This window comes from Botryllus schlosseri, chromosome 6, assembly GCF_051294905.1.
Source record: "Botryllus schlosseri isolate E-star chromosome 6, Bs_hap1, whole genome shotgun sequence".
NCBI classification, from domain to species: Eukaryota; Metazoa; Chordata; class Ascidiacea; order Stolidobranchia; family Styelidae; genus Botryllus; species Botryllus schlosseri.
Genome location: NC_137241.1, coordinates 1,589,533 through 1,615,368, shown reverse-complemented (window position 1 = coordinate 1,615,368; position 25,836 = coordinate 1,589,533). Strand labels below are relative to the sequence as shown.

General features: G+C 37.5%; 1 pseudogene across 1 annotated transcript in view; it reads left to right on the top strand.

Moving 5' to 3' along the window:
* Window positions 1-20,959, top strand: part of LOC145440260 (patched domain-containing protein 3-like) — a 54,879-nt pseudogene extending 33,920 nt beyond the window's left edge. The window contains exons 14-19 of the transcript XR_013915491.1: window positions 15,433-15,597; window positions 15,666-15,810; window positions 16,242-16,402; window positions 17,313-17,497; window positions 19,023-19,258; window positions 20,083-20,959. The product of XR_013915491.1 is annotated as a patched domain-containing protein 3-like (transcript). The remainder of the gene's footprint in view (window positions 1-15,432; window positions 15,598-15,665; window positions 15,811-16,241; window positions 16,403-17,312; window positions 17,498-19,022; window positions 19,259-20,082) is intronic.
* Window positions 20,960-25,836: the final 4,877 nt, after the last annotated feature.

The following is a 25,836-nucleotide window of genomic DNA, read 5'->3' as shown; positions in this document are numbered from 1 at the left end:
TACCTGTAGCTAATACTAAAGTGCTTATGATTTCAGATTGCTTCAACTTCATGACATTTTCAGTATTAAACAGAAATATAGAACTAGAATACTAACTTTTATTCGTAAATAGCTACTTCTACCTTAATTTAATGGATTTATCTGAGATCATTGCTTTACTTAATCTCTCCAAAATGTGCATTGTACAAGTACCTCAGCATCGAAACCCTCTGGCTATAACTATCTGGCGGTATAATTGCAGCAATACTCGAGTACTAATTTAAAAGTAGCTTAGGTATCTAAATGAGCTCTGAGTCGCTGTTATCTCGCATCTGACCATGGAGTTAACACCGGTATTACCTTCGCTCACTGATGAAAAAGATGAAAGTTATTAAAGAAAGCAGATTTGTATGAAAACTCGTTAAATAGAAGTAAAAGTAGCCTTGAAACATAACTACTTACTGAAAAATCGTTACGTAGAAGTGGGATTAGTCTACGAACATAAACACCTACTTACTTTTAAATCTCAACTTGTACTTGTATTCGTACTTTACCTTTACACGGCGTTTTTGTATAATGTATACTAATTTTAATAAAAATAAACCAAAAGGACAAATATAATTGATCAAATTCATTCATTTATGCAAAAAATTGAAAGTCTTGTCGTGATGGTCCGTTTCGAAATGCAAGCGGATGAACTAGACCAAAAGTTTCGAAGATGCGTTTTATAATTGCTCTAGGTGTGAAATAGACATCGCACTCTTGCGGGGAAACAACATGAATTCAGTCTTCACACCACAGAAACACAGCCGCTTGGTTAACATCACAAAACCGCAATTGAACTCAAGATTGCCATACACGGAATCGCTGTTAACGATGTCTGACTGCGGCGTTTCGACGAGTAACGAATTCTCGTATTTAGTATTGATTGTGACACATAGTCAAAACAGCGACAGTTTTCACAACCCGGTACATACATTGAACCAACTGATGTAAGGTGAAACACTACGTTCGCAGCAAAAAAAAGTTTGCAGGGTATGACCACCACCAACATATAGAGTAGTGAGTGAGTAATTAAACTACATACCCAGATTTTACTATATTCCGAGATCCGGATCACGATCCAAGTCTACCTGAGAATCCGAACTACCCTGTGAAGTTGATATATCAAGTTGTGAACCGTGAAAGAGTTGTAATCTCGGTGAAATAGTGTGCGACACATTTTTCCACAAGTCGAATGCATGTCGGTTCATACTAAGACCATTAGGAATTTGCACAATGACAGGTTATTGAAACCGATGCCAAAACTCAGTATAATAGATTGATATTGACCGCGTGTATGTTTGACATATATGCAGCATCTTGGATAGGCGGTGGAGCACTGAATGGCACTGCAGAAGTCATCTACTCTCCTAAGCTTGGACTGATCTGGGCTATTGCGCCACTGTGTTACGGGTTTAGTGTTCAAGTACTTTATCTTTACACGACGTTTTTTGTAAAATGAATACTAATTTTATTGAAAAAATAAAAAATAAAAAAGAGCGGAAAATTACATTATATCCCGGAACGCAACAAGAAAAATCGTATGAATTTGTAAACTACTTGTTCATGACATAATAATAATTCTACTTGTACACTTTTTCACATTTTATAACACTTTAAGTAATACTTAACAGTTTCAGTTTTAAATAAAATACGGAATATAAACTAATCGAAAAATTCGGTAACCAATTTCGCGTAGGCTATGCATGCATACAAATGAGGAAAGTTACATCAACGCGTGTTAAAGTAGCTGTATCGAGTTATCGAATGATTTTCTCCTTACATCAAAACAACTAGAATGTATAACTAAATTAAAAAACGTATCTAAATGAGCTCCAGGGCATTGTGATTATGCTGCATACCAAATTTCATCACACATTTCATGATGGAACAACTTTAAAACTAACGCAGTTCTATAGCAACTTTTGCCTAAATCTGTTTTCGGTAGCGTGTACATATACATAGTCAGATTTAATAACAGAATTATCATGCTAATATGTGACTCCTCACCTTGAAACTTGATACGTAGTTGTAGGACATTGTGATTATGCAGCATACCAAATTTCCTCACGCATTTCCTAATGGAACAACTTTAAAACTAACGCGGTTCTACATCGACTATTGCGTACATCTGTTTTGCGTGGGGGCGTATAGCACGTACCTATACATAGTCAACTTTAACAACGGAATTACCATGCTTAACATTGAATCCCAACTCGAAACTTGATACGTAGTTGTAGGACATTATGGTAATGCACCATGCTAAATTTCATCACACATCTAATGATGGAGCACCTTTAAAACTAACGCAGTCGAATACCGACTTTTACGCATATCTGTTTTGCGCGAACATAGCATATACCTATACATAGTCAATTTTAATAGCAGAATTACCGTGTTAAACATTGAATTCCCACCTTGAAAGTTGGTACGCGGTTATAGGAGATTATAACAATGCACCATACCAAATCCCATCACACATTTGATGATGGAACAACTTTAAAACTAACGCGGCTCTACATCGACTTTTTGCGTACATCTGTTTTGTGGGAGCGTATAGCACGTAGCCTACCCATACATAGCCAACTTTAATAACGGAATTACCATGCTTAACATTGAATCCCAACTCGAAACTTGATACGTAGTTATAGAACATTATGGCAATTCATCATGCTAAATTTCATCACACATCTAATGATGGAACACCTTTGAAACTATCGCAGTCGAATACCAACTTTTACGCATATCTGTTTTTAGTGAACATAGCATATACCCATACATAGTCAATTTTAATAACAGAATTAGCATGCTAAACATTAAATTCTCACCTTGAACGTTGATACGCGGTTGTAGGACATAATACCAATGCACCTTACCAAATTTCGTCAGACATTTCATGATGTAACACCTTTAAAACCAACGCAGTTCTATACAGACTTTTGGCTAAATCTGTTTTTCCGTAGCGTAGCACGTACCTATACATAGTCAACTTTAATAACGGATTTAGCATGTTAATAATCGACATAGTTTTAAATAAAATACGGAATATAAACTAATCGAAAAATTCGGTAACCAATTTCGCGTAGGCTATGCATGCATACAAATGAGGAAAGTTACATCAACGCGTGTTAAAGTAGCTGTATCGAGTTATCGAATGATTTTCTCCTTACATCAAAACAACTAGAATGTATAACTAAATTAAAAAACGTATCTAAATGAGCTCCAGGGCATTGTGATTATGCTGCATACCAAATTTCATCACACATTTCATGATGGAACAACTTTAAAACTAACGCAGTTCTATAGCAACTTTTGCCTAAATCTGTTTTCGGTAGCGTGTACATATACATAGTCAGATTTATTAACAGAATTATCATGCTAATATGTGACTCCTCACCTTGAAACTTGGTACGTAGTTGTGGGACATTGTGATTATGCAGCATACCAAATTTCTTCACGCATTTCATAATGGAACAACTTTAAAACTAACGCGGTTCTACATCGACTTTTTGCGTACATCTGTTTTGCGTGGGGGCGTATAGCACGTACCTATACATAGTCAACTTTAACAACGGAATTACCATGCTTAACATTGAATCCCAACTAGAAACTTGATACGTAGTTGTAGGACATTATGGCAATGCACCATGCTAAATTTCATCACACATCTAATGATGGAACACCTTTAAAACTAACGCAGTCGAATACCGACTTTTACGTATATCTGTTTTGCGTGAACATGGCATATACCTATAAATAGTCAATTTTAATAGCAGAATTACCGTGTTAAACATTGAATTCCCACCTTGAAAGTTGGTACGCGGTTATAGGAGATTATAACAATGCACCATACCAAATCCCATCACACATTTCATGATGGAACAACTTTATAACTAACGCGGCTCTACATCGACTTTTTGCGTACATCTGTTTTGTGGGAGCGTATAGCACGTAGCCTACCCATACATAACCAACTTTAATAACGGAATTACCATGCTTAACATTGAATCTCAACTCGAAACTTGATACGTAGTTATAGGACATTATGGCAATTCACCATGCTAAATTTCATCACACATCTAATGATGGAACACCTTTGAAACTATCGCAGTCGAATACCAACTTTTACGCATATCTGTTTTTCGTGAACATAGCATATACCCATACATAGTCAATTTTAATAACAGAATTAGCATGCTAAACATTAAATTCTCACCTTGAACGTTGATACGCGATTGTAGGACATAATAACAATGCACCATACCAAATTTCGTCAGACATTTCATGATGTAACACCTTTAAAACCAACGCAGTTCTATACAGACTTTTGGCTAAATCTGTTTTTCCGTAGCGTAGCACGTACCTATACATAGTCAACTTTATTAACGGATTTAGCATGTTAATAATCGACTCCCCACCTTGAAACTCGGTACGCAGTTGTAAGACATTATGACAATGCACCATGTCAAATTTTGTTACGCATTTCATGATTGAACAACTTTAAAACTAACGCAGTTCCATACCGACTTTTGCGATTGCGTAGCACGTACCTATATGCATACTCAACTTTCATAACGGAATTACCGAGCTAAACATTGAATGCGCAACTTGAAGATTGGTTCACAGGTGTAGGGCAGTATGACAATGGAACACATCAAATTTCATCACACATTTCATGATGGAACACCTTTAAAACTAACGCAGTTCTATACCAACTTCGCGTGAATCTGCTTGCGGGAGCGTAGCACGTACCTATGCGTGATCAACTTTAGTGATGGAATTACATATGTAATTAAGTTTCAACACTTTTACAATGATTCGTCTTGCTTCCTATAACACCCCACTCGAGAAAATGCGTCGTAGGATATAGATGAAACTAGCACCACTCATCAAGACCGCTGAAAACAGTACATTTCAACATTTAGTAGCAGTAAATTTCTAGTAAAGTACAAGACGTGATGATTTCCGAGTGAGTTAAAAAGTAAGTATTGCAGGTATAGTTTACCTGAAAACCGAATACTCTGAAATAGAAGTAGATGCAGTGTAAATAGTTAATCACTTAATTAAGTTTAGTGCAAGCAGATAAAACCTATACTTGAGTAGTACAAAATGCACGAGTACTTCGCTATCGCCTCCCTCCACGTAATAAGTGTCTACGGTTTAAGACTGCTTTTACCGATACTCGTCGGTTTCAGTTTTAGATAGAATTCGGAAACCAAATAATTTCATAAACATAAGCTAATTTAATGAATTTACTCGAATGTACTATGCCGCGCTGATAAGATTAATTATAATATACTTATCATGTTACAGCGATTTTTCTAGCGTAGAAATCTTTAAAATGTAGTAAGCAGGCCAAATGAAGATATTCGTTGAGCTGAATAAACATAAAAAATACTCTAGACTACTTTATCGGTACTTTACAGTTACAGTTTTAGATAAAATTTGTCCCTTTCACCTATAATTACAACTCTTCGCTATCTAAACATGTTTAGAATATATTATTTGCGATGATACGAACCCGTGAAGTACTCAAGTTGCTTTTCGTAGGATATAGATGAAACTGACAACACTCACCAAGACCAGTGATCCACTGAAAAAAGTACATTGTAGCAGTAAAGTCCTACTAAAGTACAATAAGTAATGATTTCCCAGTTAGTTAAAAAGTAAGTATTGAGGTATAGTTTGCTCGAAAAAGCGAAAAACTCTGAAATAGAAGTAGATGCAGTGTAAATAGGTAATCACTTCATTAAGTATAGCGCTAGCAGGCCAAACCTATACTTAAGTACTGCAAATGTACAAGTACTTCGCTATGTTCTCCCTACACGTAAAAAGTGACTAGGTTTTAGAGTACTTTATCGGTAATCGACAGTTTCAGTGTTAGATAAAATTTGGTAAGACTTTAGATTTTAAAGTAGTTTGAGCTTACGTTTGTATCACCTTGACAAGTAACATTATCAGACATGAAAATGATACTATCACCGAATATAGAAGTTAACACGCGTCAATGTGCTTCGGAATTCACGAGAAATTGCTTGAGAAGTATATTGTTGTATACACAATAGTGGAGAGAATATTTAAAATGTAGTAAGCAGGCCGATGGGTATTCGTTTAGTTGTATAGACATAAAAAAACATTCCCGCGCGCGTCTTAGTATTAGGTGGTAGGGTTAGGAAGTGTTTTGTTTAAGAGCGCGCGGGAATGTTTTTTATGTCTATACAACTAAACGAATACCCATCGGCCTGCTTACTACATTTTAAATATTCTCTCCACTATTGTGTATACAACAATATACTTCTCAAGCAATTTCTCGTGAATTCCGAAGCACATTGACGCGTGTTAACTTCTATATTCGGTGATAGTATCATTTTCATGTCTGATAATGTTACTTGTCAAGGTGATACAAACGTAAGCTCAAACTACTTTAAAATTTAAAGTCTTACCAAATTTTATCTAACACTGAAACTGTCGATTACCGATAAAGTACTCTAAAACCTAGTCACTTTTTACGTGGAGGGAGAACATAGCGAAGTACTTGTACATTTGCAGTACTTAAGTATAGGTTTGGCCTGCTTGCGCTATACTTAATGAAGTGATTACCTATTTACACTGCATCTACTTCTATTTCAGAGTTTTTCGCTTTTTCGAGCAAACTATACCTCAATACTTACTTTTTAACTAACTGGGAAATCATTACTTCTTGTACTTTAGTAGGACTTTACTGCTACAATGTACTTTTTTCAGTGGATCACTGGTCTTGGTGAGTGTTGTCAGTTTCATCTATATCCTACGAAAAGCAACTTGAGTACTTCACGGGTTCGTATCATCGCAAATAATATATTCTAAACATGTTTAGATAGCGAGGAGTTGTAATTATAGGTGAAAGGGACAAATTTTATCTAAAACTGTAACTGTAAAGTACCGATAAAGTAGTCTAGAGTATTTTTTATGTTTATTCAGCTCAACGAATATCTTCATTTGGCCTGCTTACTACATTTTAAAGATTTCTACGCTAGAAAAATCGCTGTAACATGATAAGTATATTATAATTAATCTTATCAGCGCGGCATAGTACATTCGAGTAAATTCATTAAATTAGCTTATGTTTATGAAATTATTTGGTTTCCGAATTCTATCTAAAACTGAAACCGACGAGTATCGGTAAAAGCAGTCTTAAACCGTAGACACTTATTACGTGGAGGGAGGCGATAGCGAAGTACTCGTGCATTTTGTACTACTCAAGTATAGGTTTTATCTGCTTGCACTAAACTTAATTAAGTGATTAACTATTTACACTGCATCTACTTCTATTTCAGAGTATTCGGTTTTCAGGTAAACTATACCTGCAATACTTACTTTTTAACTCACTCGGAAATCATCACGTCTTGTACTTTACTAGAAATTTACTGCTACTAAATGTTGAAATGTACTGTTTTCAGCGGTCTTGATGAGTGGTGCTAGTTTCATCTATATCCTACGACGCATTTTCTCGAGTGGGGTGTTATAGGAAGCAAGACGAATCATTGTAAAAGTGTTGAAACTTAATTACATATGTAATTCCATCACTAAAGTTGATCACGCATAGGTACGTGCTACGCTCCCGCAAGCAGATTCACGCGAAGTTGGTATAGAACTGCGTTAGTTTTAAAGGTGTTCCATCATGAAATGTGTGATGAAATTTGATGTGTTCCATTGTCATACTGCCCTACACCTGTGAACCAATCTTCAAGTTGCGCATTCAATGTTTAGCTCGGTAATTCCGTTATGAAAGTTGAGTATGCATATAGGTACGTGCTACGCACTCGCAAAAGTCGGTATGGAACTGCGTTAGTTTTAAAGTTGTTCAATCATGAAATGCGTAACAAAATTTGACATGGTGCATTGTCATAATGTCTTACAACTGCGTACCGAGTTTCAAGGTGGGGAGTCGATTATTAACATGCTAAATCCGTTATTAAAGTTGACTATGTATAGGTACGTGCTACGCTACGGAAAAACAGATTTAGCCAAAAGTCTGTATAGAACTGCGTTGGTTTTAAAGGTGTTACATCATGAAATGTCTGACGAAATTTGGTATGGTGCATTGTTATTATGTCCTACAATCGCGTATCAACGTTCAAGGTGAGAATTTAATGTTTAGCATGCTAATTCTGTTATTAAAATTGACTATGTATGGGTATATGCTATGTTCACGAAAAACAGATATGCGTAAAAGTTGGTATTCGACTGCGATAGTTTCAAAGGTGTTCCATCATTAGATGTGTGATGAAATTTAGCATGATGAATTGCCATAATGTTCTATAACTACGTATCAAGTTTCGAGTTGGGATTCAATGTTAAGCATGGTAATTCCGTTATTAAAGTTGGCTATGTATGGGTAGGCTACGTGCTATACGCTCCCACGAAACAGATGTACGCAAAAAGTCGATGTAGAGCCGCGTTAGTTTTAAAGTTGTTCCATCATGAAATGTGTGATGGGATTTGGTATGGTGCATTGTTATAATCTCCTATAACCGCGTACCAACTTTCAAGGTGGGAATTCAATGTTTAACACGGTAATTCTGCTATTAAAATTGACTATGTATAGGTATATGCTATGTTCGCGCAAAACAGATATGCGTAAAAGTCGGTATTCGACTGCGTTAGTTTTAAAGGTGCTCCATCATTAGATGTGTGATGAAATTTAGCATGGTGCATTACCATAATGTCCTACAACTACGTATCAAGTTTCGAGTTGGGATTCAATGTTAAGCATGGTAATTCCGTTGTTAAAGTTGACTATGTATAGGTACGTGCTATACGCCCCCCACGCAAAACAGATGTACGCAATAGTCGATGTAGAACCGCGTTAGTTTTAAAGTTGTTCCATTATGAAATGCGTGAGGAAATTTGGTTTGCTGCATAATCACAATGTCCTACAACTACGTATAAAGTTTCAAGGTGAGGAGTCACATATTAGCATGATAATTCTGTTATTAAATCTGACTATGTATATGTACACGCTACCGAAAACAGATTTAGGCAAAAGTTGCTATAGAACTGCGTTAGTTTTAAAGTTGTTCCATCATGAAATGTGTGATGAAATTTGGTATGCAGCATAATCACAATGCCCTGGAGCTCATTTAGATACGTTTTTTAATTTAGTTATACATTCTAGTTGTTTTGATTTAAGGAGAAAATCATTCGATAACTCGATACAGCTACTTTAACACGCGTTGATGTAACTTTCCTCATTTGTATGCATGCATAGCCTACGCGAAATTGGTTACCGAATTTTTCGATTAGTTTATATTCCGTATTTTATTTAAAACTATGTCGATTATTAACATGCTAAATCCGTTAATAAAGTTGACTATGTATAGGTACGTGCTACGCTACGGAAAAACAGATTTAGCCAAAAGTCTGTATAGAACTGCGTTGGTTTTAAAGGTGTTACATCATGAAATGTCTGACGAAATTTGGTAAGGTGCATTGGTATTATGTCCTACAACCGCGTATCAACGTTCAAGGTGAGAATTTAATGTTTAGCATGCTAATTCTGTTATTAAAATTGACTATGTATGGGTATATGCTATGTTCACGAAAAACAGATATGCGTAAAAGTTGGTATTCGACTGCGATAGTTTCAAAGGTGTTCCATCATTAGATGTGTGATGAAATTTAGCATGATGAATTGCCATAATGTTCTATAACTACGTATCAAGTTTCGAGTTGGGATTCAATGTTAAGCATGGTAATTCCGTTATTAAAGTTGGCTATGTATGGGTAGGCTACGTGCTATACGCTCCCACGAAACAGATGTACGCAAAAAGTCGATGTAGAGCCGCGTTAGTTTTAAAGTTGTTCCATCATGAAATGTGTGATGGGATTTGGTATGGTGCATTGTTATAATCTCCTATAACCGCGTACCAACTTTCAAGGTGGGAATTCAATGTTTAACACGGTAATTCTGCTATTAAAATTGACTATGTATAGGTATATGCTATGTTCGCGCAAAACAGATATGCGTAAAAGTCGGTATTCGACTGCGTTAGTTTTAAAGGTGCTCCATCATTAGATGTGTGATGAAATTTAGCATGGTGCATTACCATAATGTCCTACAACTACTTATCAAGTTTCGAGTTGGGATTCAATGTTAAGCATGGTAATTCCGTTGTTAAAGTTGACTATGTATAGGTACGTGCTATACGCCCCCCACGCAAAACAGATGTACGCAATAGTCGATGTAGAACCGCGTTAGTTTTAAAGTTGTTCCATTATGAAATGCGTGAGGAAATTTGGTATGCTGCATAATCACAATGGCCTACAACTACGTATCAAGTTTCAAGGTGAGGAGTCACATATTAGCATGATAATTCTGTTATTAAATCTGACTATGTATATGTACACGCTACCGAAAACAGATTTAGGCAAAAGTTGCTATAGAACTGCGTTAGTTTTAAAGTTGTTCCATCATGAAATGTGTGATGAAATTTGGTATGCAGCATAATCACAATGCCCTGGAGCTCATTTAGATACGTTTTTTAATTTAGTTATACATTCTAGTTGTTTTGATGTAAGGAGAAAATCATTCGATAACTCGATACAGCTACTTTAACACGCGTTGATGTAACTTTCCTCATTTGTATGCATGCATAGCCTACGCGAAATTGGTTACCGAATTTTTCGATTAGTTTATATTCCGTATTTTATTTAAAACTGAAACTGTTAAGTATTACTTAAAGTGTTATAAAATGTGAAAAAGTGTACAAGTAGAATTATTATTATGTCATGAACAAGTAGTTTACAAATTCATATGATTTTTCTTGTTGCGTTCCGGGATATAATGTAATTTTCCGCTCTTTTTTATTTTTTATTTTTTCAATAAAATTAGTATTCATTTTACAAAAAACGTCGTGTAAAGATAAAGTACTTGAACACTAAACCCGTAACACAGTGGCGCAATAGCCCAGATCAGTCCAAGCTTAGGAGAGTAGATGACTTCTGCAGTGCCATTCAGTGCTCCACCGCCTATCCAAGATGCTGCATATATGTCAAACATACACGCGGTCAATATCAATCTATTATACTGAGTTTTGGCATCGGTTTCAATAACCTGTCATTGTGCAAATTCCTAATGGTCTTAGTATGAACCGACATGCATTCGACTTGTGGAAAAATGTGTCGCACACTATTTCACCGAGATTACAACTCTTTCACGGTTCACAACTTGATATATCAACTTCACAGGGTAGTTCGGATTCTCAGGTAGACTTGGATCGTGATCCGGATCTCGGAATATAGTAAAATCTGGGTATGTAGTTTAATTACTCACTCACTACTCTATATGTTGGTGGTGGTCATACCCTGCAAACTTTTTTTTGCTGCGAACGTAGTGTTTCACCTTACATCAGTTGGTTCAATGTATGTACCGGGTTGTGAAAACTGTCGCTGTTTTGACTATGTGTCACAATCAATACTAAATACGAGAATTCGTTACTCGTCGAAACGCCGCAGTCAGACATCGTTAACAGCGATTCCGTGTATGGCAATCTTGAGTTCAATTGCGGTTTTGTGATGTTAACCAAGCGGCTGTGTTTCTGTGGTGTGAAGACTGAATTCATGTTGTTTCCCCGCAAGAGTGCGATGTCTATTTCACACCTAGAGCAATTATAAAACGCATCTTCGAAACTTTTGGTCTAGTTCATCCGCTTGCATTTCGAAACGGACCATCACGACAAGACTTTCAATTTTTTGCATAAATGAATGAATTTGATCAATTATATTTGTCCTTTTGGTTTATTTTTAATAAAATTAGTATACATTATACAAAAACGCCGTGTAAAGGTAAAGTACGAATACAAGTACAAGTTGAGATTTAAAAGTAAGTAGGTGTTTATGTTCGTAGACTAATCCCACTTCTACGTAACGATTTTTCAGTAAGTAGTTATGTTTCAAGGCTACTTTTACTTCTATTTAACGAGTTTTCATACAAATCTGCTTTCTTTAATAACTTTCATCTTTTTCATCAGTGAGCGAAGGTAATACCGGTGTTAACTCCATGGTCAGATGCGAGATAACAGCGACTCAGAGCTCATTTAGATACCTAAGCTACTTTTAAATTAGTACTCGAGTATTGCTGCAATTATACCGCCAGATAGTTATAGCCAGAGGGTTTCGATGCTGAGGTACTTGTACAATGCACATTTTGGAGAGATTAAGTAAAGCAATGATCTCAGATAAATCCATTAAATTAAGGTAGAAGTAGCTATTTACGAATAAAAGTTAGTATTCTAGTTCTATATTTCTGTTTAATACTGAAAATGTCATGAAGTTGAAGCAATCTGAAATCATAAGCACTTTAGTATTAGCTACAGGTACATATACGCGAAAAGCTACTTAAGTATTCTGATGGAGTGCAAATACTTGTTTACTTATCAACTTTGAAGGCTTGCGCAGTTTGTGGTGTGATACGCAAAATTAGTGTGTTCAAATCAGACATGTCGTAAACATAGTGATGTTGCATTAGTCCTAAACACACATGATAGAATATCAAGGAAAAGTATCATCTAACGTATAATGAATGTTATTTATTTCTCGGAAGCACGTCATTATCAAAACATAGTGATCGGAATTATCGCAGAGCAATACCGATTTTGCGTAAATTCCGTTATGCGTCTTACTACGTTACTAGGGATTATGTAGTTAGTTACGAAATTAGGTGTGCTATCTTCCCAATCGGTATGGAACAACATCAAAATCATCACAAAGCAATATCGACAAAATCTGCTTACTTTTATAACTTTATATTTTGTGAAGTAGAGAGTAGTTTAAGGTTATGTTTGTCTAACCTTGGCGAGTGCTATTGTCACACTCGATCACCATCTTCAAATCATGGCTATCTCAATGATGTTGACTAAATTTTCGGCTTCAGAACGTGTTAATTAGACCTAATCGTTTTAACGCTGGGGTTCGCGTACAGGCATCGATAGAGTTTGTATAAATAAAGCCCTGCGAATCGCACGCCTACGGCTATAGTTCGTTCGATTATTTTCACCTTGGGATTCGCGTATATGCTACTAAGCTGTTACGACTTTAGAAAATTCTACAAGACTATTCGGAACGCGCACATGCGAGTGATTTGTTTCCGTAGCTCCGAACTGGAGAATCGCTTGCCTGCGTCTAATGAAAATAAGTCGTAAAATGTGGAGGCTGCAGAGACAGTAACTTGTATACATAAAATCAAGTTTAAAATATGGACGGATGAGTTATCTCTGAGCAATAGAGTAATATAACCGCCTATAGTTTAGTGGGGTATTGCTATAATGTATATCCAAACAATCGTTGCAGACTCTGAATGTTACCTAGGTCCTTATCACAAAAAATCATGCATCAGAAGCGTAGGGGTTCATATTATCAAGTCGCAGCGCTCAAAATCGCATTTTATATTAAGTAATTAGTGATGATGTGTAGAATTTTGATATTAATAATATTATCCGGAGAATATAAACTTACATAGACATCATAGTTTTCGCATTTATGTATAATCTGAATAGGAATTTAAATACATAGTCCTAAATACACATAATAGAAAATCTGTCGATTCTAGCCAAGGTAAGTTTTGACGCAGCAATCATAAGTCGTAAAATGTGGAAACTGCAGAAACCGTAACTTGTACACATAAAATCAAGTTTAAAAAATATGGACGGATGATATTAGTCCTAAATACACATAATAGAATATCTGAGACAAGTATCAAGATGCGGCAATCAATGCAGTGATGATATAGCAATGGGTGGATGATGTGGCACTATAGGCGTGGCGCTTGATGATGTGGCACAGATGACGTAGCAGATGAATGTTCCCTTAGGGCATGAAAATGGGCGTGGCAATTAGGATGACGTGGCGCTCTCTGATTGGACGGTCTATAACCCAGATACCCTTACTACTCCTAATATATAACATACACGTGATCAGATTCCCTTCTGGAGCTCATTGAAATTTAGGACACCCATTACGTTTCGGCAACATTGCACCAAGTTTACCATGTCTTGTTTCGATCGGGTAGCTGTTCACCAAAAATAAAGCAAGGCTAGCGATCTCTCTGACTTGAATCGATGACGTTGGAATATTTAGTCACAGTCTCAAAATGTTGACTTGAAAATATAAGATAAATACTTTCACTAGAGGCCTTGTTGTGATAGATTCGGCACGCGTAGGATATATTTGATTGAGAGGCCGTCGCTGACTTACAAAATTGTCTTGCGAACAGCAGCACATCTGAACTAATTGAAAAAGGGGTGGGGGGATTTCTATGTGAAAAATAAATTTCAAATAGCATTTGAACATACTTTCAGCGAACAAAAAACAGTCATAAGGAGTATACGTTCGGATATAACTGGTTGACTAAATGACTGTTCGAATATGAACAATTTGGGAAATCCGTTACAATTCTAAAGTCGAATTCCCCCCTAAAAATTGCAAAATTCCTCCCAAGGGGGGAATTCCTCCCTGGTTGGGAACCACTGGTCTAGCGCATTGCGAAGTTACGCGGTGTCTCACGAATATATGACTCTCTTTCATATATATGACTTGTCGCGCATTTTAACCAAACCCTTGCAATAGATTACCAACCTAGTAGGAACGAGTAATATGATTGGCGAGGAAATGTCTACTGTCATATAATATTTTCGATTTTCGACACTGGAGTGCATGCAAACATTTGGCCTACCATATTTATTTAGAGGCCTGAGGCCTTATATTCTAAGAAAGTTATAACCGGCTCACCAAATTATGGCAATCAATTGAACTAAGTTTCACATCTGCCCGATATGGTAAACGGTAATGAATGCGCTCTGAGATTGTAATTTTTATAATTCATATAACTACTATTTTAGAAGTAAAACGTGATAGTGCTGCTTATCACATCACAGATTTTGTGCGCCTCGTCTGTAAGGGTTATTCTAGAGAATTAATTTAATAAATATATACGCGTCGTTTAGTCTTTGAGACATAGACATGTACATTAACTACGGAATTAGCCTTCATAACATATAAATGTCATAGATGCTATCGTACATAAATCGATATACACACGCATATATGTAGGTGTGTGTAGCTATTAGCCATAGTATATATATCATCCCGACGATATTACAGATTCAACTACTACACTATCTAATATCTTTGGGTCAGTCAAAACATATTCCAAGTCCAAATTTATCCAGTTAGCTTCTGCAGAGTTAAGTAATTTTCTTCTTTGGTGCCGATGTTTCACACAATGAAAGAATAGAGATCCTCAAATTCTTCTAAATTGTAAATTAATGTGAAATCAGCATAGCAGTTGAGGCGTCGTTATCACGCATGAATATCAACAGGCGTTCTCAATTTCTAAAAAAATCACACCAGATTGTATTGTGTTTTTTATTACAGCTATTTGATCGACTATCAAGATAAATTCGAGGATTTCTTCAGCTACGGCACGGACGCGAGTGTTTACGTCGTTAACGCAGACTTCTACAGTGAGAGGCGGAAATTGGACGCTCTGTTCAGAAGCCTCCGTAGTAACTCAAACCTAAATTCCAACCACGCCACGAGGTAGAGGTCACATATGTTACAATCCGTTTTCCACGCGTAATATCAATGGACATGATTATCTATATTAGCTGGTTTGATGCATACATTTCATGGAAGAAAACGGAAAATTCTACTATCGATGTCTTTGATGATAGCGGGTACGGAAGTCCGGAAGTATTTTATGCGGACGTACGTCGCTTCTTGCTGAGCCTGTCTGGAAGGAATTATTTTTATGTAAGCAATCCAAACCAAATATTTCCTATATTATCATCGTCAGATGCAGCAATTCAAGTTTTCGTTATGTCTTAACAAAACATTAGCTGGGGTTATCGACTGACTGTGACTTCTCAAGGTCTCATTGGTCGATGTTCAGATAGCATTATGAATTTGCTCGCAGCTTTTCCATATGGTGGAGGAGATCAGCAGTTAATGTTCATCGAAAGGAAAGAAATTGCGTCTCTAAATCCACATAGATAGCGACCTAGTACAGTGCCTTGTTGATATTACCAATATCACGTTATAAATATGAACTCAAATTATTGACACTTTCCCATATCAAACAACGCCCCGCGTAAAATCACCAAGACGGCATTGCCATCATTGCCGACCACTGTGCGATACTATCCCAATTTTTATATATCTCTGATAAACTCCCCATATTTCAGGACGTGGTATTCCGGAACGGCACCATAATCGGCTCGAAATTTGACATACGCCATCGGGACACGACAGATCAGATTGAAAATGTCGACATCATAGCATCGATCAGGGAAGATTGCGAAACAGCAGGATTCGGTGGGGAAGCGAGTGTATTCCCGTTTGGCGGGTAACTATTTTAAGTGACAATCCGCGCGATATACTCAAATAGAATGAATATACTAATGACATCGAATCATCACTGGGATTACAACTAACAACTTCTTCTCATTTTTTATAGTTGTTCATAACGCATGTAAATTGTACAGTGCATTCGTGTACGTAGTTGTATAGGTTTGTTAAAGTGTCAGTAATCGGAATCAGTCATTGATTCGTCAATTTAACTACAGTTTTGATAGCCGAAAGAGTTCAGACTTTTGAACGTGTATTAGTGTAAAACTAAACTCTAATTTCACAAATAGATATTTAAAGTCGTCTTCCGTTACACCATCCATTTCACAACGAGTACATTTCATGTGACTCCGATGTATCATTATTCAGTAGTTTAGACACAGTGTTAGAATCGCAACGATTTCATTATTGCACTGCTAAAACATATCACAATTCACAGCGACAATAGAAGTGATGTTCTAATGTTAGTTATAGCCGCGCCGCTTAAGCATAGAATATGCGTTCAGGATTTAGTTATACTGCCTTTACGTTTGAAAAAGAAAACGAAGAATCTTTCCAATTCGGTAATCGCTAATCGCATAGACTTACACTTGCAAAGAAATAGATGGCATCATTCTGCTTTATCGGCTAGTTTACAAGTATAGCCTACTCGAACGATCTCGACTGAGCAATACGTACACCCAGAGGAGGTCAAAGTATTCATCGTTTTTAAAGAGTAGAAGTAGGATAAACGTCGTACATTTGTGATAGAGTAGAGTTCGAAGTCGCGATTTCTAAGTAGGTACAAAGATAAACAATATAGGCCTAGTTTTGTCCAGAGAATCAGGGGCTTCCAATCATATATAAACAGCGTTTTATTATTGTTCTGTAACACTCTCTAACCGTTGCATATGATCTATTTCATCCAGGCTCTACTACGTGTACGAGATAACTCGCATAGTGCGACAGGAGGTCTACCGCAACATCGGTATTACGATGCTTTGCGTTCTTCTCATGGTGATACCGATGCTGGGGAGTTCACAAATGGGATTCTGGGTGGCGCTGTGCGTTGCGATGACCACCGTGGAAGTGGCCGGCACGATGTATTTCGCTGGTAACTAGTAAATATAGAGCTGAGCACAATGATTTAAGTACTTAAATCTGAATCGAGTTTTAATTCTAATGACCCGAGTCGAGTAGATATAGTAAGAGATGATTGATTTTTTCGAGTACTGAAATTGTATGCGTCTTGACACTAAGAGTTAAGTTATCTGCGAAAATGTACTTTGATACCACGAAATCTCGGTTGGCTGCATCGCAACATACGAAACATGTAGCACTGAAGCTACATTCGTGGCGATGGTATATCAGGATAGTCGTGCTTGATCCACCGCATTGTCACAAAGTGCAAAGAAACGGGTGTGGTCGTCATGAATATGATACCAATTTCTCTTTATCGTGATGCACAACTGGCAGTATATTTTGGTGGAAGCATAAGAGGTACTTATTTGAACTTTTAAACTGGTATAAGGTCTTAGTAATACTTGAATCCACTCGAAGTCTAATACTCGATTCGGAATTGAATCAATTAGGGGAGATGTGGTACCGATGGATCACTGGGACCGAAAATACTTTGAAAATTCTCTATGATAATTCCATGATTACACTCCGTGAACTTGTCTACAATTGCATGCTGGCAAAATCTTTCCTCACATACAAAAAAATTCGACGTGAGCGAGCTATGGGGTCTCTCACAGATGTTTTTTGTTTTGGGGGGTGTAAACTAAATTTAGATAGACATCTACATTTTTCTTTGTAACCTTCAACACGAAAAAACCAGCAATCATTTTTATTGTGAAGTGTAGGGCTTGTATCAGGCTATATAATGGCACCTATTATTTTTTTCAGTACTCTCCTTGAGTGAATTTTTTTCGATTCATGTATAAAATTCGTAGGGTGGGGACCGATGATACAATAGCCAAATCAAGCAAAATAATCAAGCATACTAATCATGAAACAAATGAAACATGCCTACGTACAGAAAATCTTTATGTAATAATTGCATATGATGTTTTATCGCTATAACGAGGTATTTGGAAGTCACACTGTTGATTTTCGGGCAATATGTATGTACCGTCTAAATTATAAGTCCGAGCCTAAATCGTAACGTGATTTTATGACAACATTTGAGTTAATATTTATTCTATTTTTTGACGGTTGCGATCAAACATTCTTCTTTGGCTTGCTGTAGCTTAGATTATAATACTGAGCAAGAAAAGTTGTCACATCTGAGTTTTTCAGGGCATATGTGTCATAGGTCCCCGGGTCGTGTGCCATTGGACCCACCGGGTGGGGACCGATGACACGTTCGAGCAACAAATTTTTAACGTCCATGAATTTTTTTTGAAAAGACGGATATTCATATATATGTGCGCGATAGGTAGAGCTTGTATCAAAGTGCTGAGCCAGCAAAAGATCTGCTGTTTTCGGCTGAACATTTCGGGGCCAGCGATCATTTTCCAATTTTTGATCCATCGGTACCACATCTCCCCTATGTAGCCTACTCGATTTTGCCTAGCCTTACTGTTAAAGCCCTTGCCTACTTTGATACCATAATCCATTTCTACCTTCAATGACAGATCTTTCGATAGAAGCAAGTACAATTATCACACTTCTGTTGTCGATCGGATTGGCAGTTGATTACGCCGCTCACATTGGTCACAAGTTTCTGGCGCTCAAAGGAACTAGGAAAATGCGAGCAAGGGTAGCGATGGGGCAGATTGGGCTGGCTGTGTTCAACGGAGGATTCAGCACCTTTTTGGCTCTTTCTATGCTTTCGCTGTCGGAGTTGTACACGTACAGAGTATTTTTCACGGTGAGTCGCAGTTGTACAGAGGCAGTCAGAGTGTAGTCATTGTCGGTACTCCAGTAGAAGAAGAAGTGAAGCCGTAAATTTTCACATCGTTACAAGTACACAAGTATATGTGGAGATTTGCAATTAAGTAAGAGAGAAAGTGATATCTAGGTCCAGATTTTCCTTAAAAATGAAAATCTTTTGTTAAGTAGTTTAAAAATCATACCGACTTTAGTAAGTGCTGCAAGTACCTAGGCAAAAGCTACTTGCAGTGCTTCGAAAAGTAGAAGTACTTCGTAACTGACCGTATGTGCCACTATCACCAGTGTTTTCGGGTGAACATGAATCAACTGTTGATGTCCGGTGAGCGAAATACCCGTTTTACCCACATCACAACTAGAAACATGTACTATGCGCCATGCATTAGAATTATTGTGCTTCGGGAAGACAAGCGAGATATGCAATATGTTCATCTTAACCCAGGGGTCACCAACAAGCGACCCGTTTTTGACAATTTCTCACATAAAGAGGAAAATCTACTATCTAAAATCCACAACGAAACTACTTTATACATAGCAAAATTAAAAATGATAAAAAGTAAGAAGTTTTGCCCTAGAATTGTGGAAGGAAAGCAGAAGTAGTCTGAAACTACTTGTGTAAGTAGTGTAATTAAGAAAACCTACTTGAGTAATCCGAAAAATAGCATTGCTTCGTTAATGGTCACTTCTGTTTATATTCATGTAAAGTGTACAGTAAGTTGAAGCTCTTGGATGGCACATGAGCACAGGAATTAGCACACTAGTTTTGGCATATTCATGTGTTCCTCACACAGAATTCTCTTCCAGATATTCGTATGCGTCGTCGGGTATGGATTATGGAACGGACTTATTTTTCTTCCTTGTGTGCTGGCGATCGTTGGCCCACCTCCACACGCAAATGCTGTGGAAGCTCGCTTGTCAAGTCATCACGATGGGAAGAAGAACAACGTTATCGCAAACGAAGATGCCATGACAGGACTGTGATGTCCTGTTTAGAAAATTACCATTGTGCACTTCTAAGCGCGTTGTTTAAAATGAATATATCCTTGATTTACGAGTTTTATGCATCCGTTGCCATTTATTTTGTCGACTCAGGATTACCAACCGCTAATACTTAATCCGCTAACTCACTATGAAGCAGACTTGGACAACTAGATAATCCTATAGTGGCCTCATTAGACTAATTAGAGCGAAATGGTGATAATGTAATTCTAATCTAATTTCTGATGTTCTTGAAAATGCTACAGGAGAGCTGCATAGTGCGAAACGAGCCATGCTCGCTGTACGGACATTTGCCATTCTCGTGCTTATGACAATAAATTCTGATTTGATATGAAGTGACCTTGGTTTTTGTTGTACTTCATTGTAATTCAGAATTTAGTTCAATTTCCCAGCTCTAGCGAATTTAATCTCATTTGTAAAAAAAAAACTGTGTAGATAGAATTTTAATTCTAGCCTAATTAGGAAAAATAACTGTGCAGCTAGAATCGTATTCCTAACCTCATTTGGAAAAGCTTAAAATTATCTAGTTATCCGAGTCTGCTACGAAGTAAGCGAATTTGTTATAGTTTTTCTCTTCCTCAGTACAAAGCCTGTATTGTGGAATTTATCCAGATATATGCTATCTTTGATGTTTTCGTATGTTTCTGCAATGTACTAGGGTAATAAATTTCATAGAAAACAATCAGTTTTGATATGTTTACTTAACTTATATATTAGGGATGGTGTGGTTCGCGTGATGGCCAATGTTTAAAAATGTTACCTGAATACTGCAAACAATTCCAAACACCACGTTTCCGTGAAGTATATATCCGCACAGATACTTAAGAGACAAAATAGTTTTCTAATACACAGCAACATCTCAGTATCATTGTGGCGTTCGGAAATGTGATGACGTAACGACGACGTGATCCAAAATCGAGAGAGGACGCTGGAGATAAGAATTGGACAATTCGAAAACTTTCACTTTTTCCAAATTAAATTAGAATAAGAATTATAGCTACACATTCGTTTCTCAAATTGCACTGGAATGCGAATTATAGCTACGCAGTTCCTTTCCAAATTAGACTAAATTGGAATTATAAGTATAGAGTTTTTCCAAATTAGACCAGAAATAGAATTACTGAATTCGCGAAAACTTGGAAGCATATCAAGTTCATATCAAATCAGATTTCATTATCACAAGCATGAGAATGGAAAATTTCTCTACACTAGGTTTGGCTCGTTTCGCACCATACAGTCGTCCTGTAGCATTTTCAGGAAAAAAAGAAATCAGATTAGAATTAGAATTAGGGCATAATAGACGCAATTAAAATAGAGAGCAAAGAAACATTTCACAAATTAGACTCGATATGTGTAGGCCTACAGTACACTGCGGTTTATGTAACAGGTGAAAATATTGCCAGCGGAAGTGTAACTTCGCAAAAGCTCGTTAAAACGTCACCGCCGGTATAATCGCAACGATTCTTCGGCAAAGTAACTGAATTATTCATAGAGGCTGAGCAATCAATAGAAAATTCATGGAAAAGTTCAATACAACTGCAGAGTATGGGCAATTGGACATAGTTTAGTTATACATAAATATATATTCTACTAGGATACTAGGCTGATTTGCGATTGAACATTTCTGCGAAAAAATGTAGGCCTTATAGCGTGTAGATAGTTTCTGATTATCAAGATTTAACCGTGGGATTTCTGCGGTTCCATGTCTGGAAAGACTAATAATTGGGCCCGGCTCAGCGGAGTTCTGGAACCCACTCGACTACGATTGTAATTGAAGTAACTAAGACTTGCCACAATGATTCGAATATTCGCATATGAATCGAGTACTAATTCTAATGATTCAAGTAGAATAGTGAGATATGAGTCTGGAATTACGCGTCCCATGTCATTAAGAGGTAATTTATCAACAAAAATTACAGTTTCGATACTATGTTTCACTGTGTGAGCCTTAAAGCCTCGGTTGTTATCGCATACTATGCAGCATACGAAACATGTGCCAGGGCTACAAAGATATGCACGTTAGTGGAAACCACTTTTCTGTGCAACGAAAAATACCTAAATATCAGTAAGTGTTTGAGCTTTCCACATCTTTCATTCTGTTATGACTTCATACTGAATGCCACTCGATAACTCGACTCGACGCTTTGTACTCCATTCAGAATCGAATCATTCAGGTAGCCTACTATATTTTATACAGTCCTAGAAATTACTCGAACACTGCAGTTAAAGCCGAATAAATCTGAGTATCGAAATTACCTGCTCCAGTAACGCGACTGAAAAATACTTTATCAACAATTATTGCTGCGGTTAAGTACTTTATAGTTCAGCCTTACAGCAGCGGCGGGCAACTTGACCAGTCGGCGGGCCGGATATGGGAAAATTAAGTACTTGGCGGGCGGGATTCCTGAATCGATACATTATTCGCCTATTTAAATACATGTAGGCCTACAATGAGTAAATCGTATTTAATTAATGTAAACTGCAAGTTTATTGAGCATAGAGACCAAACACTGTATTCAATGAATGTTTTAAAGAAATGTACTACCATACCTGTTTAGTTTAATGAGACATCTGTGGTAGATCAAAGCTTCCAACAAGTTCTTTGAACTCTTGTTCCATGTGGGACGTAGAAACCTGAATGTACGTGAACGTTAGTCAGATTGCAACACAGCATTGTCTTGTTAATGCTCATGGTCTAAAATGTATGTAGACCCGAACAGAACATATAGTTTCTCGACCATCTTTCTCAGGTTAGCAAATTTGGATTCATTCAGTGACGAATAAAATTTGTCGATGCTTTCATGTTGGAATTTCTGTTTTAGGGTAGGGTCACATTGCAGATCATTCAACTCCAGCTGTAGGGCACACGGCATCTTTTCAAAGTCAGTTGGAAAGGAAGATGTCAAGATATTAAACTCAGCGGAAAGTTTATGAAAAAATCACGAAACAAATTTGGATATGAATATTGTCATACAGGCAACCAATAAATCTTGATTTACCGTGCGATTATCGCAACATGTAGACATATATAGCTCGGTTCTCTGAACGCTTTTCAAGGCTGGATCTTTTCCATAAAGTAAAGTCATGACAAGGCGATATGTTACTGTTCGCGGATTTGACCGAATGGGATTCTAATTGATATAGTCTAACTAGCGAGCTTTCCTTGTGGTTGCGGATAAGGTATAAATATGAGCTTTCACATCTTTCGCCCTGCCTTTGGTGCCATCATTAATTATGACTATATTATCATTACTCCAAGCTTACCAAGCCCGAGATCGAATCAGATTGATAGCCCAATTTTCTGACTAGATGAGCAAACTGCAGAATCGCTAATCTCTACTTCGAAACGTGCGTACATGAGCAATAGCAGGTGCTTCATATTTGAAAAGTACCACTGCTCATGAAACCCCTTGTGATATAAGGAAAGTGACATATGCGGAAGCCAGGGAGCCTCGATCGTATAAAATACATTTCGCAACATGAACGATCTGCTACGCGCCGAAATCATGTTTGTACGTCAGTGCAAACCGTGAATTTACCGTAAATACAATGTCATTTGCATAGATTTTCCGAGATATGCGCCTACATGTATGTAGAAACGAACTTTAACGACTTTTACGACGCTTGTCATTGTGGTATTTGAGCTCGCATACATGTAATTTACAATACTCGCAATTTCAGTTCGACAGAATCCTTACTCGCGGAAGATGATTGGCGGTCGCGGTTATAAATATAAGCCCATAAAGTAGCCTACAGGTTCACTACGACAGTATCTCACAAAAGCCTACAGAAAAGTGGGCTGTCCTACAAGTCCATGACAATAATTATCGATGTCGAAATGCTAACATGAAAAATCATGGAAAACCCAAATGAAAATGACAACAACAGGCCATTTTCACGTGATTGTGTGCCGTTGCGTAGCTCATGTTTAGTGTTGCCTCTGCCACGGAGAATCACACGTGACATTGATTGATTGTGTGCGTCAGTGGTTCTCAAATTGGACGGCTTGAAAGCATCTGAAGGGGGGCACGAAGCCGTAGTTAACTGAAAAAAATTCTCGCAACGCGCGTTTTACGTTTTGGTCATGGTAGCTACTATGTCTATTGTCCGAATTTCATATTTAAGAATTCTCTCATCAATAGACATAACCTTCAATGCCATCAAACTATCCATTGGGATTGCTAGCTTTCTGATTCCTCTTTTTAATAGTTTGTGATATCACGATGAGGGGGGCCGAAAGTTTTTCACTATAAAAATGGGGGGAGTGTCTAAAAAAGTTTAAGAACCACTGGCTGTTGATTGGAGTTTAGGCGGGCGGACGTGTACAATTGGCCAGCAGATCACATGCGACAGCGGAGAGAGAGGTCGACTTTTGTTGTTGTTGTTATGTTGCTGTTGTGCCATTGTGGCAATTTATGTTTGAATCTTAAACTTCGCTATACATTGTCGATATATCGCCTGTATCGATTCCAAGTTGATGATGCATCGTGTTGAGTCGAATTTTCGCGTATAACGTTACATATAGTAAGACAATTGAAATATGTACCTTTCACCCACTAAATAAGAGAATGTCATTTGACCCTACACTGTAAAAAATCTGGTAGATTTACTGGGAAATCTCCGTAAATTTTGCAACGAATTACCGGTAGCTGCCAATAACTGTGCGTAGCTTGTAATTTTACATTTTGATATGTAATGTTACCTCAATTTAGCTCTAAAGACAAGTTTCCAGAATTTCTTCGCAAAATTACTGACAGTTACTCGTTTCTGAAGTTTACCAGGCTATTGGCAAAACTGATTAGCTTGAATATCTCTGCAGCCAATGTATACGTGGAACTGAATGTTACTGATATCATTCTCGTGGTGATTTGACCTGATTCAACCTCGTTCGCGAGACTGGGGTCTGTCATACGGAAATTGTTGGCCGTAGTACCAATTTCAGCACAGTACATAGTAGCATAGCAATTTACAGCGTAGCTGGCATGGAAACTCCGTAAGCAATGTTGTGTTTTGCACTGCCTCCAGTGGTGACGTACACTACTGCTACTGCTACTGCTTCAACCTGCTTTAGTGTGTTTCTCTGTAATGTTCCAGCTGGGACCACAGCGCAAAAGTAAATTAAACTGGTATCGATCAAAAGCAAATTTCGCACTGATTCCAAAAATATAAGTTGAAATGCGGCCCGGGAACTGAAACCCCCTGAAAATCGACTTCAAAGTCAGAAATCGTTATTGTTTCACACAATGGGGTCACCGGTAGACAATGGCCGATTAAGTCTTCGTATCATTGTGACGCCACTGAGCGTGTGTGCGGAGACGAGCCGTGCTGTAACGCATAGCCCACTACGAGTACGGTAGTTCGCGTCGTTGCGCGTTTACAACCTTCGACAAATGCACGGTACAGCACAGAAGCCTCCACGTATCATCGTAGAAGAAGTTACTCACTATTTTTGAATAAATGATGTCACTGATCTGTCAGCTTATGGAGTTGTAGTTGAAATTTCAACTTCTATAGTTGGGTCAGCTAAATTTGCACTCATTCCGGTTCACATATTGTCAG